Below are 14,552 nucleotides of genomic sequence, written 5' to 3'. Positions count from 1 at the left end.
GCGGGCTCGGGCTCCAGGCCCCTCCGCCCCGTCGGCCCCGGCCGCGGACCAGGCGGAGGTGAGAGCCCCGCACTCCCGGGCAACGGCGAGGCCGCTTGTGCGGCCCCAGAGCCGGAGGAGCCCGAGGCCGCGGGCCGCAGCTGCCTCCGCAGGTGAAAAACCCGGGGACACCTCGCCCACCTCCGCGCCCCCAGCCGCCCCGCCCTGGCCCCGGTGCCCGGGTGCTCGCGCCCTGTGCCCCGCTCCCCTGTCCGAGCGCACGGCGGACGCCAGGGTACGGCTGCCCCTCGCGCCTTTCCCGCGTAGCCAGGTGGACCCGGTCCCCGGGCAGTCACCCCCGGGACGCCCTGGGTTCTGCGCAGTCAGAACCGCGAGTTTTCCCCTCGTCCAAGAATGTTTAATAAGCACCCCACAGAAGTCCTGGGCTGTATCATACCTGGCCCATGAGTGATAAGGAAGAACCCTGAAACCCCAACTGGCATTCGCTGCACGCCCTGGGGCGTGTCCCGGGGCCCGGGCCCATTTCCTCAGGTGTGCAATCGCGGATTGAATGGGGCAGCGGCCCAGTTCCGTCCTAGCCTTTCTAAAAACCCGTGATAGGTGTCAGCCTAAGCCCTTAGGTGGCTGTACAGTGGCCGGCACAGTGGATGGACCAGCCCGGAGTAATTAAGGGGTGAGGATTAGGAGGTCGGGCGTGGGCCTGAGCCGCTAAAGGTGCAGACATGATCCGGCCTTGCCAGCTAAAAGAAAAGGCAACCTGCTATTGAGAAGGTCAGCACTGGGGGCTTATAGTGGCTGCACGTTAACTCTGAACCGGGAATGTATTTGTCTCAAGTTACGAGTCCGACCTGGCATCCATTAGGGAAATGTGGGTACCTTGTTCATGAGCCCAGGACTAGACATTTAGGGGGAGGAGAGAAAGGGTACTGTTTCAATATGCGTTAAAGCTATCAAGCATGTTTATAGTCCTTTATTTCTAAGGCATTACTTTATGTCTAAGGCACTCTATGTCAACACAAATAGGATAAATACAACACATAATCTGGAAAACAAAGACAAAACAGGGCTCGCAGGTATTTGGTGATGTGGGTATTGGTTACTAGATCCATCGTATATAATTACTGGATATTAGCAAGTCATAAGGCACTTTTAGAGCACTTGCAAGACTTAACCCCAAAGAGTTGCATTTTAAAATCTCTGAAGGTGTCTTTCACCTAATTGTGCTCGAGATGAAAAGGAAACCCAGAAAAGTTGGGCAACTTACCCCAGCCACAAAATCAGTTAGAGGTGGAGTGAGATTCAACCCTCCCTGTGTGCCAGGCCCCGGGGCATAGGACAGGCCCAGCGGCTCTCCCTGCTTGGGACTCCTCAGGTGTTGCCACCTGCCAGCTAGTTGACTTTGCTTCTTGGCTTTGCAGATCGGCCATGAGAGCATCTACCCATGGAGAAGAACAGATTTGTAGTGGATGCATGGTAGTTTGCGTTAGCCGTTTGCTTTTGTGTCTTTCGCTGTTTGATAAATTTTGACTTAGCAATCTCATTTTGGGAAAAATGCAATACTTGTGAGTCTGCCAGCTGCTTTGGTACACTGGCTTGGGGGGGAAAAAGATACATTTTATATAATTTTGTATACTTTTTGAATGTCTTGATATATTTATATGCCTTTATTATATATTTACTCATATACATATATAGTTATATGTATATATTTATATACTTTTTCTCCAATTTATATACAAGTACCAGGTGTTGAAAGTGACTTACCTTAAGGAGAAGTGGAGGTGTAGAGATAGTGTTTTACCTCTTTCTTTGTAAAGTTAGGTTTGAGATGTTCAAAAATATTTGGGACAAGCCTATGTTCTTCTATTATATAAACTAAAAAGAGAAGCAAAAGAATAGAATTAATTTACTCTATAAAAAAAATCTCAAGCCAGCTGTGGTGGCGCACACCTGTAATCTCAGCACTTGGGAGGCTGAAGCAGGACATTCGTTGTGAGTTCGAGACCAGCCTGAACTGCATATCGAGCCCCTGTCTCAAAAAGACACACACACACACACACACACACACAAACACATCTCCAGAGAATGTTGTATGTGCCTAACCTCATGTTGTCAGGGGAGTGAAATAGGACTTGGGTGATCAAAGAGATGGACGGCGCTCTGGTGGTGTTGCAGCTGTTGGGCAGAGTAGGAGTCTTAGATGACTGATCCTTATCCTTTCTAACAGCAGCTGTAGTATCTTCCTCCGTTTTTCTCCTCAATGTGCAGGCTTTGATAGACACTGAGGAAGGATTCGTGTCTTCCCTCCCTTGCTAGTGGCAGTAGGTATTGGGAGCATCCTCATTCTCTACAGTACAATCTGTAAAAGGTACAGTAGAAAAAAGCAGTTTGCCTGGTCTGTCTCTCATGAAGTTATGGCTGTAGTTTCTCATGAAACTATGTGACTTGAGGTATAATTATATTTAATAATGTAATCAGGAGCAAGAGGTTATCATCACATTAGTCTGATGCATATGTGTTTAGTAAATATAATCCTACAGTTCTGCCCCATTCCATGTAAAATTCACAAAAATGAATGCTAAGAATCTTAAAATTGATACACATCCCTGGTCAGGCTTATAAATCCAGAGCGAAATTCCTTCAGGCTTTTTCAGAATGAAGAAACATTCTTCTTGTGTATTGTGCTCCAAGGAAATCCAGATAAATTTGGTTCATTCTAGGCTTATCACAGATAGTCGCAAGAAGATAATTGTAAGGTGGTTTTGCAGAAGAGAGACTCCGACCAAATTTTAGGTGGTGTCAAACATTTCATTTAGGGGTTTAATTATGTTTTAGTCAGAATCAAAATCTCAGAGTATTGATTTAGGACACTTTTACATCAGTTGCAAAATCTTACCCTACCAAGAAGCCAGTTTGGGTGAAACTTTTTTCCTCAAAGCAAAACTATCACAGCATTTGCCAGGGGAGTAGCATTTTGGCTTTCTGGGAAAACCAAACACATATCTGATGTGACTTCTCTGTGAGGCAATGGGAACACTTAGCTACCCAAGAAAATCTCTCTGTGGGTGTCTCTTGTGCCGGCCCTGGAGGGTGAAAAGGGTTTGGACGAACCTTGACTTACCATAAATCCTGAACGACAGGTTACCCTGTGTGCTTGCTCTGGGGCTTCATGTTGTAGCTGCTTTTGATTCTTTTTATTTAGAAGATATTTATTTACTGTTTTGCAAAATAACATCATTTCAGGTTTGTTCTCTGGGCACCTTTTGGAAACTACCAGTCATTGGTTAAGACAAGCCCTGCTTGATTTATCGATGCAGAAGCCAGAATAGAAAACCAAAACATTTGCTTTTAAACTGTGGAACAACTACATCGTGTCTTTAGATCACTTACCTTGCTTTGAGGCACATATTAATTTGTGTCTGCTACATATGACCACCCTGGTTGCTATATTTTCTTTAAAAAGCACATACACACATACAGGGCACCCGTCAAAGCCAAGGCCACAGCCACACGTACATGTGCAAGGTGGCCGCCGTCTTCCTCGGGCTGTGTGAGCGGATTGAGGCCCATGTTGGAGGCCTGCTGAAGCCCGCCCATGGAAGCAAGGGCTCGGTGTTGCTTCTGGCCAGTTCCAGGGTTGGGAGTGAGGGAGGGAATGGGGTAAAGACTGAAGAAACTCAGCGGTTAGAAAAGCCTCGTCAGGGCCCGAAGGAAGTGGGCTGTGGACCCCTTTCTTGACATTTGTTCTGGAGACTGGACTCTAATTCAGGAAACTTTCTCTAAGTGGAAAACAGGAAAGTCCAACTCAGAATGACTCTGAAGAAAAGTTGAGAAGCCTTTTGATGGAGACTGGGAGGCAACTGGGGTGAGAAGGGGGGGTGCGCACCGTGAGTCAGCTGTGGCCAGGGGGAGCCCCCGTATGGCTCTGCGGAGGATGAAAAGGAGAACAGGAAAGAGGAACTGGAGCTGCCTGTGCACGCCTGATTTGAGGCCAACCGCCAGGGAAAGTGGGTGATTCGTCTGGGCCGGGAGTTGGCTGCCTGTGTGGGGTGAGCGCGGAGACCTGTGCTCCACGCCAGGTGCCCAGGAGAGCTGGGGGACAGTGCACTGGGCCCCTTGATGCTGCGGGTGATGAGGGGACTTTGCTAGCAGAGGCCAGGAACGGGCAGGCGTGGGTTCCATGTCCCCTGTCGGGAATTTTTCTCTCCTAAGTGTCCTGACTACACAGGTTATGATAAGATAGAGGCAAAGCTGGATCCTCAGCAAACAAGGTTTCTGTCCCCCAAAGCAGAGTCCCCTCACTGAGAGCACAAAGCCCAGGCAGATGAAGTGGCTTCCACATGGGCTGTGACGCCAAAGGACTGTGCTGCTCTCCACTAACCTGATTAGTGGACAGCGTGGAGCTTCTTCAGAGATTACGAAGGCCTCTTCCTGCCGCTCCCCGAAGATGTCTGCAGGGTCACGTTTAGTGGATAAATGTGCGCAGCTCACCTTAATGAGGGAGTTTGAGTACTAGATCTTGTTTTATTTTCAAAAGGGTTAAGATGACACACATTTTGGTTTTCAGTTCGGAGGCATGCGGTCTCCCCTGCCAAGTTCAAAGCCTCCGTAAGGGGCCACTTCAGTGGGAAGCACAGGATATTGGAGGGTCATCAGAATGCACCTTAGCGCCTCCCTGCTGTCCTCCCTGGCTGGAGGATCAAGGGTCAGGGTGTCGCATTTGAAATAGCTTGCCTCTTAACAGTGCTAAGAGCTCATTGGAAAAAATAAATAAATAAAAATCAGCCAAGTATAAGAAAAAAATAAGTCTTAATTTTACCACATGGAGATAGCTGCTAGAACATTTTGGTATTATTTTCCTTAAGTCTTTCTATAAAATATATTTCATATGTGATTTGTAGATTTAGAAGATATAGATTTCCTATGTGTAGAAGTTTATATCCTGCTGTTTTCATTTAATGTGATATATTTTCCCATGTAATTAAGTTGTTTTGCTGTCACATGGAGATAAGATTCTAATATTTCTCTCATATGAATATACCATGATTATTTAACTGTCCTAGTATTGCTTGCTTATTTCTTTGTTTTATTTTGAATTGTTATGAAAAGTATTTCAGTAAATGCCCTCAAATTTAAATCTTTGCCTTCTAGAAAGCTTATATTTCTATTCTCATTTTATGAGAGACCCTGTCATTCCTCATCCTGGCCTGTATTTAATATTTTCAGTTCAAAAAATATCAATATCTGGGCATGGTAGTACATGCCTATAATCCCAGTACTCTTGGCAGCTGATGAAGGAGGATCACAATATTCCCAGCCTGGGATTATTGGTTACTTGGCCAGATCCTATTTCAAAAAAAAATTTTTTTTAATGTTTGTGGATGTAGTGGGTTCCATCCCTAACATCTCAGTACACAAACAACATTCGATCCGGGGGTTCCATGCCTGGGCCTGCTGTGCCGCCCTCGCCCACCCCAGCACATTGAGACGGCAGTTGAGACTGGGCGTGGTGGTGTGCGCCTGTAATCCTAGCTCTCGGGGGGCTGTAAACAGGAGGATCACTACAAGTCTCATCTAGTAGTGAGACCCTCAACACCCTGTAGACCCTTCCCCAAAATACAAAAACAACAACAAAAAAACAGTATTGATCTGGCACTTATGTTAAAACATTTTTCTTTAATAAGCTAGGTAATAAGCCTTTTTATGAAGTAATTATATCATGTAAATTGATAGTACATCATACCTTTCAATTTAACAGAACCAAAATGGCATAAAAAACAAAATTAAATGATTTTTAGATTATTTATAGTAGAATGTGTTAAACATATACTAAATTTCTCATACATTCAGGGAATGTAGTTAGTTGCCTTTTCTGTTTTCGGTCTTTTCTGATTTTACTGTTTTGGTTTTTTTTTTTTTTTTTCTTTTGGTTGGATTGTTTTTTTAGGGGAGATAGAGTTTTTGTTTTTGGTGCCAAGGACTAACTCCAGGGCTTCCATCTTGCTAGGCAAGCATTCTACCACTAAGCCAAGTCCCCAGCCCTGAGGGGATGTAGGTAAAAATCATTGACAGTAACTACGTGTGTATAGGAAAATGTAGGTTAAACTTTGAAGTCTGTTTTCTGGTTTAAATTTATCAAGTCCTAAATGATGTGTCTGAGAAGAAAGCCCCTATAAACTTTGGCTTAAAATACTGTCCTTTGAATAGAGTATGCTTTCTTTAACCTTGATTACTCCGGTTTCTCATAGTATTAGAATAACCATGTGTTAATACAGGTGTGTTATTAATCATTTATTAAGGGCCTGTTATAAGTGTAGTATTAATATATAACACAAGGCAGGGCCATAACTTAATGATACATTACTGATGCCTGTGGATGGTTTTAATTTACTGGTATAGTGCACATTTTTCTGTATTCTTAGTATTTTGTTTTTGAGCCCAGAATCCTGTACTTGTTATATTTGTCTGAGTCAGTTCTCTTTTGAAAAAGATTTTGGAGAAAATTGCATATTTGTACATGAAAGTGGAATTTGACTAGGTTTAAAAAATCCCTCAATGTTCAAATTAAAAAATTAATGAATCAAGAAGCTGGTTCTTTGAAAGATCAAATAAAATTGATAAGCCCCTAGCTAACTGTATCAAAAAGAGGAAAGAAAAAACTCAAATTCAAGTAATAAGGAATTAAAAGAGAGAAATTACTACAGACCCTCTGGAAGTTCAGAAGATCATCAATAGCTACTTTAAAAATCTCTACTCTCACAGAATCGAAGACACAGAAGAAATGGATAGATTCCTAGAAAGGTTCAAATTACCAAAACTGAATTAAGAATATATAAGAACTCTCAATAGCCCAGCCAGTGAAATTCAAAATGTAATAAAAAGCTTATCGACAAAGAAAAGCCCAGGTCCTGATGGATTCACAGCTGAATTCTACAAGAAATTTACAGAAGATATAATCCCAATCCTCAAACTCTTCAATGAAATTGAAAAGGAAGCAGTCCTCCCAGAATTATTCCTAGAGGCAAGTATTATACTGATACCAAAACCAGAGAAAGATTCAGCTAAAAAAGAAAACTATAGGCCAATCTCCCTCATGAACACAGATGGAAAAATCCTCAATAAAATCCTAGCAAATAGAATACAGCAATTCATCAAGAAGATCATACACCATGACCAGGTAGGATTCATCCCAGGGATGCAATGATGGTTCAATATATGCAAATCTATAAATGTAATACATTATATCAATAGAGCCAAATCTAAAAACCACATGATCATCTCAGTTGATGCAGAAAAGGCCTTTGACAAAGTCCAACACTCATTCTTGTCAAAGTCCTACAGAAAATTGAAATAGAGGGCCTCTACCTCAATCTGTTAAAAGCCCCCTATGACAGTACAGCAACCAACATAATTCTAAATGGGAAAATTTTAAATCTTTTACTCTCAGATCAGGTACAAGACAAGGATGTCCTCTGTCACCACTCCAATATAGTTCTGGAATCATTAGCTAGAGCCATTAGGAAAGAGAAATAAAGGGAATAAGAATAAGTAAAGAAATTAAGCTATCATTATTTACAGATGACATAACATTCTATCTGGAAGACCCAGAAAAGTCCACCAAGAAGCTCCTAGAGTTAATAAACAAATTCAGTAGCATAGCAGGTTATAAAGTCAATACCCAAAAGTCAATAGCATTCCTCTACACAGACAACAAACACTGAGAGAGAAATAATTTGTCTTTTAAAAGGCAGATACACATTTTGTTGAAATTGCTTCTAAAGTATAGCAAACTATAATCTACTGAGGAAAATCTTTCTGTGAACCTTAAATAAATTATTGCTTTCAGTACTCAACTGTATTCTTATTTTTTTTTTTTTTTTATGTATTTGGTGCAGGGTCTCACTATGCAGCTCAGACTCATAGTGATCTTCTTGTTTTCAGCCTCTCTAGCGCTGGGATTACAGGCATGGGCCACCATGCCCAGTCTAGGTGACCAGCTCAGTGTGCCCACAGGATGGGGCTGGCAAGGCATTGGGGTCGAACCTTGGTCCCTTCCCTGCACTTGCCTAAGCAGGCACATAGTCCGCTGAGCTGTCTTGCCAGCCCAGTACTAAACTTTAAATATTTTTCATTTTATAGTATGAAAAGACAAGAAATCTACCATTTTCTGTGTTCACTGGCATAGAAACAAATTTATGCCCTCTGAAATAATAAGTAACGGGATTGTCCAGACAGGCTTCCCACAGTCAGCTTCACTGTGGCAGCGGAGGTGCGAGGGTCTGTCCTTCCCCTCTCCCCTCCCAGCCTTTTACTTGGAGTAGCACGTGTGGAGTTTGGAGACATCATTTTGTTTTTTCGATTTATTTTTGTGAGTGCACATTTGCAGTACGTGGTGGTCGTGTGCAGCATGGGGCGTTGGTCCATGGTCAAAACACAGCTTGTTCTTTTCCTGCCCCCTTCTCTTTCCTTCCTTTCTTCTACCCTTATTTGTCCCCTTCCCTTTTGCAAAAGAGCAGTCTCCCTGTTTCCTAGTCTTTTATTTTGCTCTTTAATTTCTTTATACTTCAAATTTCTTGTGTTAGGGAATCCCTGTGCTATTTAGGCTTGTGTGTTATTTACTTCCCAATTTGAGACATTATGGTCCCAAATTGAATCCATCTTCCTAAAAAAAAAATGACTGAAATGCTTCCTTCTTTATGGCAGACTAGTGCTCCATTTTATATAAATACCACATTTTCTTTATCCATTTCTCTGTTGATGGGCGAAGAGACTGCTTTTAAGATGTAGCTATTGTGAGCTGTGTTGTATTGGCATCTCTGTAGTATGACATCTTTAACTCTTTGGGGACGATACCTAGAAGAGGAAAAGCCAGGTTGGATGGCATTTCTAGTTTCAGTATTTTGAGGACTCTCTTACAGGTTTCCGTAGCGATTGTTTAGGTTCCCACCAGCAGTGTGGAAACGCTCATCTCCCTCCCCGCATGGGCAGTTGTTACTACTCAATTTTCTCATGACCGTCCTTTCTGGAGCAAGTTGGAACCTCAGGGTTGGTGTAATTTTCATTTCCCTCCTGGCCGGCCATGCTGACCCGTCTTTCCCGTATTTATTGGCCATTTGTACTTCGTGGGCTCCAGTTTGATGTGTAGACTTCCCAGCTTCCACGTGACCGTAGTCGCCCTTTTAGGACCCTTCCTGAGAAAACACGTTAATAGAAAGGGGGCAAGAGTTGCATACTTAGACACGGTGGTGCGTGTCTGCAATGCCAGCACTCTGGGAGCCTGAGGCAAGAGGAGCGTAAGCTCAAGTATGGTTTGGGCAGTTCAGTGTCTTGGCAAAAAAAAAATGTTTTTTACAGAAGGGCTACAATATGAAGTGTTGTGTGTTCTTAATGCTGGGCTTGTGTTAAGGCAGGAAGTTTATTTAAAAGGTAGCAGGAAATGAGGTTCGAGAGCCAGCTTTAAACTATGCTTTTTGAAACAATGATTAATTAAAAGCCTAAAATAAGTAGGAATCTGCTTGCATGATGGTTGATGCAATTGAAAGTGCCTAAGTTGAAAATTCTAAAACTTGACATTTAATTGTTTCTGTCTGCAAAGTAAAAGTGAAAATCCACTTAGCCTTTTATGATTATTCCACCTTTATGGTTAGCAGTGGCTTCCCCGCCCTTTAGCGATAAAAATAGTTCCTTTCTTTCACTCTTTCAGCAGATGGAAGGGAAATCTAGAGTAGGTTTCAGCTCCTTTCATGCAGATTTCTGTTGTTACAAATGTGAGTGACCCAAAGAGGAAAACATTTTAAATGCCTAGTTACTGCTCTTTAAGAGATACTGATCGCTCCAGTCTGTTTTTTCTCTAGTGAGTCTGTGCCCCGTACCTCCCATCAGGCTGCGGGCTGGGGGATGAACTTGGGCATAAACCCACAAGTATTGATGGGTGGAAAACTAACCTGGTCCAGGGGTGGTGCCGGAGAACCCTAGAACACTCACCTGGGAAGAATGCTTTGGGGGCAACTCCATTTCCTGCAATAAAATTGCAACCACCACCCAGTGTTCAGGCATTGCTTTTCAATTAACAAAATGCATTTTTACGTGGTTTTTATTTAGGCCCTAGAGTTCCTCTGTGAGTTTGTTGCCTTGAGTTTGTATTTTTGTCTCCTTTTTACATTTAAAATAAAAAGAGGCTCAAAGAGGCATTGATTGGTCAAAGCCAAGAGAACATCTGGGATTTTGCTCTACTTCTAAAATTAATCTCTGATCATGTTAAACTTTAATAAACTCATATATACATTGTCACCAAGTGCTTATAAGAATAATCAGTATTTGATGCAAGATTGCAGAAGTAAAGGGCAATATGCAAAATACTATATTCCTAGCGAGTTCATACTCTTGTTGTATAGACAGGAGAAATCTGAGAAAAGATAGCAGTAATAAAACCAGGTCTAGATCAGGTCTAGAGCTATTTCCAGATACACAGAAAGGAGTGAGGACAGCGTGACAGGTTTATTTCAAGATACTACAAAATGTTGTATGAGATACAAGTCACAGAGTATTGAACCCCTGCCCTCTTCTGTCCAGACTGCAGCTCGGATGGGCGATCTGTATGAACTATGAATGTGGCCATGCTGTGTTCTGGCTTTGTCCTCTTTGGGCTTCCTGTTACTCTCCGAAGAAGCGACATGTCGGAATGCTCTAGTGTGTGCACCAAGCGCTGCACTAGGCAAGGCCAGCATGCCCTCCACTCTTCCACCCTTCGGGCTACGGCCACCACGTGGGAAAAGCATTCTGATGTTCCTCATGTGCAGACGAGCAGACCAATGCTCTGAGCCCGGAAAAGCTTTCCCAGGGCTCGAAGCCCGCAGGAGCTGGGGCGCCACTCTCTCCCACTCCTCTGGAATCCCACAGTCTTTGCGCAGGCCCTCTGGCTCAGGGTCCACTTCTCTTCCAGGGCACGCTTCATGGCTTTCAAGTCTCCCTTGAGGGCTGGCCCAAGGACTTCGGTGTCACCTGTGCCTGCTCTTGTTTTAACATTTGGCACAGCATGCTCTTTGTGTGCTTACCCGTGTCCCCCACTGCGTGGACATCCCCGTGGGAACTGTGCCCTCTAATGGCTGGTGCTCAATTTATAGCTGTTAATGATTATGTGGGAGATGGCTCAGTAGAATAAGCACTTCCCTGGCAAGCGCAAGGCCCTGAGTTCAATTCCCAGTTCCACAAAAAAAAAAAAAAAAAAAAAATTACAGCTGATGGGTTAACAAAAGGCCTCTCTCAGAGGCCTAGGTCTCTAGAGTTTTATTTTGTGTTGCATCAGCCTCAGCCGGATAGTCAAAGCCCAGTGTTCTCTCTTGCTATCTTGTAACCTCATGTGGCTCACCTGCCTGGTATAAATTCTTTCTTTTTGTGTGTATTTTAGGGAATGGTCTACAGGGTGTTCAGGCTCTCAGTACTAGATCAGACTTATAGTGATCTATCGTTTTTACAGCCTCCCAAGAGCTGGGATCACAGGCATACGCCACCACGCCCAGTCTCAATTGCCATCTCAGTGCACCCCGGGGGCGGGGCCAGCATGGCAGGCCTGGGGATTGAGCCCTGGGCCCCTGTGCCTAAATACTTCCTTTTCATTCCCTATGCTAGAGCTGTTTCCCCATTCATCTTTGCCTAAGGTGAAGCCTTCCCATCTTTCAGGGTTCCATGGAAGCCCCCACCTCTCTTGCCAACCCCTACAGGTATTATGGGCTCCTTACTCAGGACCCCAGAAGTATTCATATTGTCTGTAACACTTGTTTTTTATACTTCATTATGCAATGCTGTGAGGCTTCTCTTTCCTTATTTGTCTAACTGGCTGCTTAACCCTTTCCCATTATTCAGTGTTTCTTGGGTCCTGGGTTCATACTGTCTACTGTAAAGCTAGTCTTTGAGGCCCTGGACCAGGCAGTTGGCGTCTCTGTCTAACAGCTACATGCTACTTGGAGAAGCAGTGGCTGTCTGGGTGTGAATTCAGCTCCTGGAGTGACCTGAAATGTCTGTGCAGGTGCTTCCCTGGCTATGAGGTAGGAAGGTGATCATGCCCACCCCAAGGACTGTGGTAAGGATTCAGTTGTCACCTCATGCTAACCCCCTGGCAAGTGTTGCTTAAGCATGCTCGGTGGTCAGTAATAAAGGTGACCAGATAACACAGCAGGCCCCTACGAGGATGCAAATGCACTGTCAAGATGGATCTGTTTTTTGCCCAGAGAAAACTGTCGCCTAGCGCAGTTTGCAAGGAGCCTGGGAAAGCTTCTAGAAGAATGAGTTGGGTGACAGGGTCAGGTTCAGTCAGCAGAACCGCTGTGGGCGAAAGATCCAAGCAGTGTGGAGGCAGCCTGGAGTGCCTGGAGGGCTCCTGCCCAAAACCAGACTGACAGGCCTTGGACCAGTTTTGCTTCCCTCAGCTGCCTCAGCCATGGAGCAGCCCTGGCATGGCCCTGGGAGGAGGAGGACAGGTCCGAAACAGTCATTTACGTTTGCACAGTGTAAAGCCCTTGTATCTCGTGTGGCTGTCCTAGAGCAAGTCTGTATCCTTTTTCCTGATCTCAGCTAAGCGGCTAGCAGTTGCTGATGGAGGCCTGAATTTTAAAACATGGTGGGTTGGATGGAAGCAGTGTTCTGGAAGGTGCTGGATGTTCAGGGATGGGGTTCCTGAGCACGTGGGGGACTCTGCGGCTCCTTTACAGTGACCCTTGTTGTCGCTGCTCCTGGTAAACAGCAGGACTCTCATGCTTAAAGGCATGGAGACTGTCAGTGGAGGCTGGCAAACTACAGCACTGAGTTACAGTGGCCACGGCACAAGGGGAACGTCCCTTTTGGTTACTCGAGGGCTGCTTCCTCTCCATCACTGAGAATTATGCTCTGCTGTGTCCCAGCGTGCATCTCTGTGTTTGGAATCTGACCTTTGGCAGTGTTTATTCCAAATACATGCTCAAAGTTTCTTTCCTTCAAAAGTTTAATTCATTTCCTTATGCTTATGTATTTATAGATAACAAAGAATACTTGAGTCATTTTAATTTAAATACTTAATGAAGAAAGCTATCAATTTCAACAAGGATGATTTCATTGCCTCTCATAAATAATTCAGAGATACCTGCTATTTGAAAGACTCCATGTAGGTACCACTCTGATGGCTTTCCAGGGTTGAAAAGGCTGTGTTTTATTTTCACAGTTGTGGTGTTGATTACTATCACTAGAGTGTGGTAGGTGAGAAGACTTTCCTTCTTTCCAAAAAATAAACAAAAGCCCTTCCCAGGAGCAGGAACAGCAAGCCTGCAGTAGTTCCCAGAGAAATCTTCGTAGATTGCTGTGTATGATTTGAAATGTCTTCCCACTCTTTTTAAAACTTTCTTTTAAAAAAAAAAAAGAGGAAGCTTTAAGACTGAAGTTTCAAATGAGAGGTTAGCTGAATGGGTTCGTGGTGGTTGACACTGTGTGGATCTGCTTGAGTGGCTGTCACAAAACGATGTCATGCAAGGCAGGGCAGCAGGCTGCACGATCATGGTGTTTCTCAGAACTGTGCAGACTGGGAAGTCTAAGGCCAGGATGCGATGACCCTGGCTCCTGGCAAGGGCCTCCGTGCTGGCTTGCGGGCAGCTGCTCACCGTGTCCTCGGGTGGCTTTTTTTTTTTCATCAAGTGCACACGAGAAGACATTTCTCTGTCTTCCTGCTGGGCCATGGGGTCCCACCTCTGCTGTTGTGAGCCTAACTGCCTACACTGGAGATTAGGAGTTCAGCTTCTGAATTTAGGGAGAGGAGACCAAACTTCCAGCCCATACCAACCTCTTTGTAAAGAAGATGTCCCCTCGCTTTGTAAACAGTAAGTGCCTCACTCAGCATATAAATATATTTTTCTTCTTACTTTTTCTCCATCTATACATGTAACATGCTATATTGTACAAGGTAACTCCGCCAGTGACGTACTCGCTACTTCAGAAAATCATTTTATTAAAATTCGGCAGTGTGGCTTGTTTCTTTTTGTCTTCAGTCCTGTGATGACACAGATGATTGAGTCATGCTGTATTGCATTACTGGTGGTGATTTCTGCGAGGTTTGGTTCCTTTATCATCAAAGTCTGGGCATAGCATGAAGATACTGAATCTGAAATTTCCTGTCCTGAGTGGAAACAGAAAATTTTTTGCTTGTAAGTTTAAGTTTGCCATTCATAGGACAGTTACTACATTTGGCTCAAATAAAAGGGGCTGCGGGTTTTACTGGAGGACGCCTCCTTAACTACTCTGCGTTTGTTGATAGTTTGAGAAGACTTAACTGCTGGACGTACACAACAAGAAAAGCCTTGTGTGGCCTCATGATCCTCCACACCCATTTGTTGTTGTTTTTTTTTTTTTTTTTTTTTTTTTTGTGGAACCGGGGATTGAACTCAGATCCTTGCATTTGCCAGTCAAGTGCTTATCCTACTGAGCCATCTCCCCGGCCCCAGGAGCTGTGACCCATTTGAATCATTGATTCAAGTCAGGACGGGAAGGAATGGCTTGGTGAACCCTGGGTCAGAATTCACTCCAGCATCCTG

At 44.1% G+C, this 14,552-nt stretch overlaps 1 protein-coding gene across 2 annotated transcripts in view; it reads left to right on the top strand.

Annotated features, from left to right (window-relative positions):
• The first annotated feature begins 131 nt into the window (after window positions 1-131).
• The window catches only part of Mfsd6 (major facilitator superfamily domain containing 6), a 60,619-nt gene continuing 46,198 nt past the window's right edge, over window positions 132-14,552 (top strand). Inside the window, exon 1 of one of the 2 annotated variants that reach the window (XM_023712294.1) lies at window positions 132-152. The gene's annotated coding sequence lies outside the window, so the exon portion shown is untranslated. Of the gene's footprint in view, window positions 153-13,664; window positions 13,842-14,552 lie in introns of those variants that run through there. The other variant, XM_023712293.1, reaches the window with a different exon arrangement.

This window comes from Octodon degus, unplaced genomic scaffold, assembly GCF_000260255.1.
Source record: "Octodon degus isolate 3935 unplaced genomic scaffold, OctDeg1.0 scaffold00025, whole genome shotgun sequence".
Taxonomy (NCBI): Eukaryota; Metazoa; Chordata; class Mammalia; order Rodentia; family Octodontidae; genus Octodon; species Octodon degus.
Note: the sequence above shows the minus strand (reverse complement) of the source record. Positions and strands in the feature narration are given on the sequence as shown.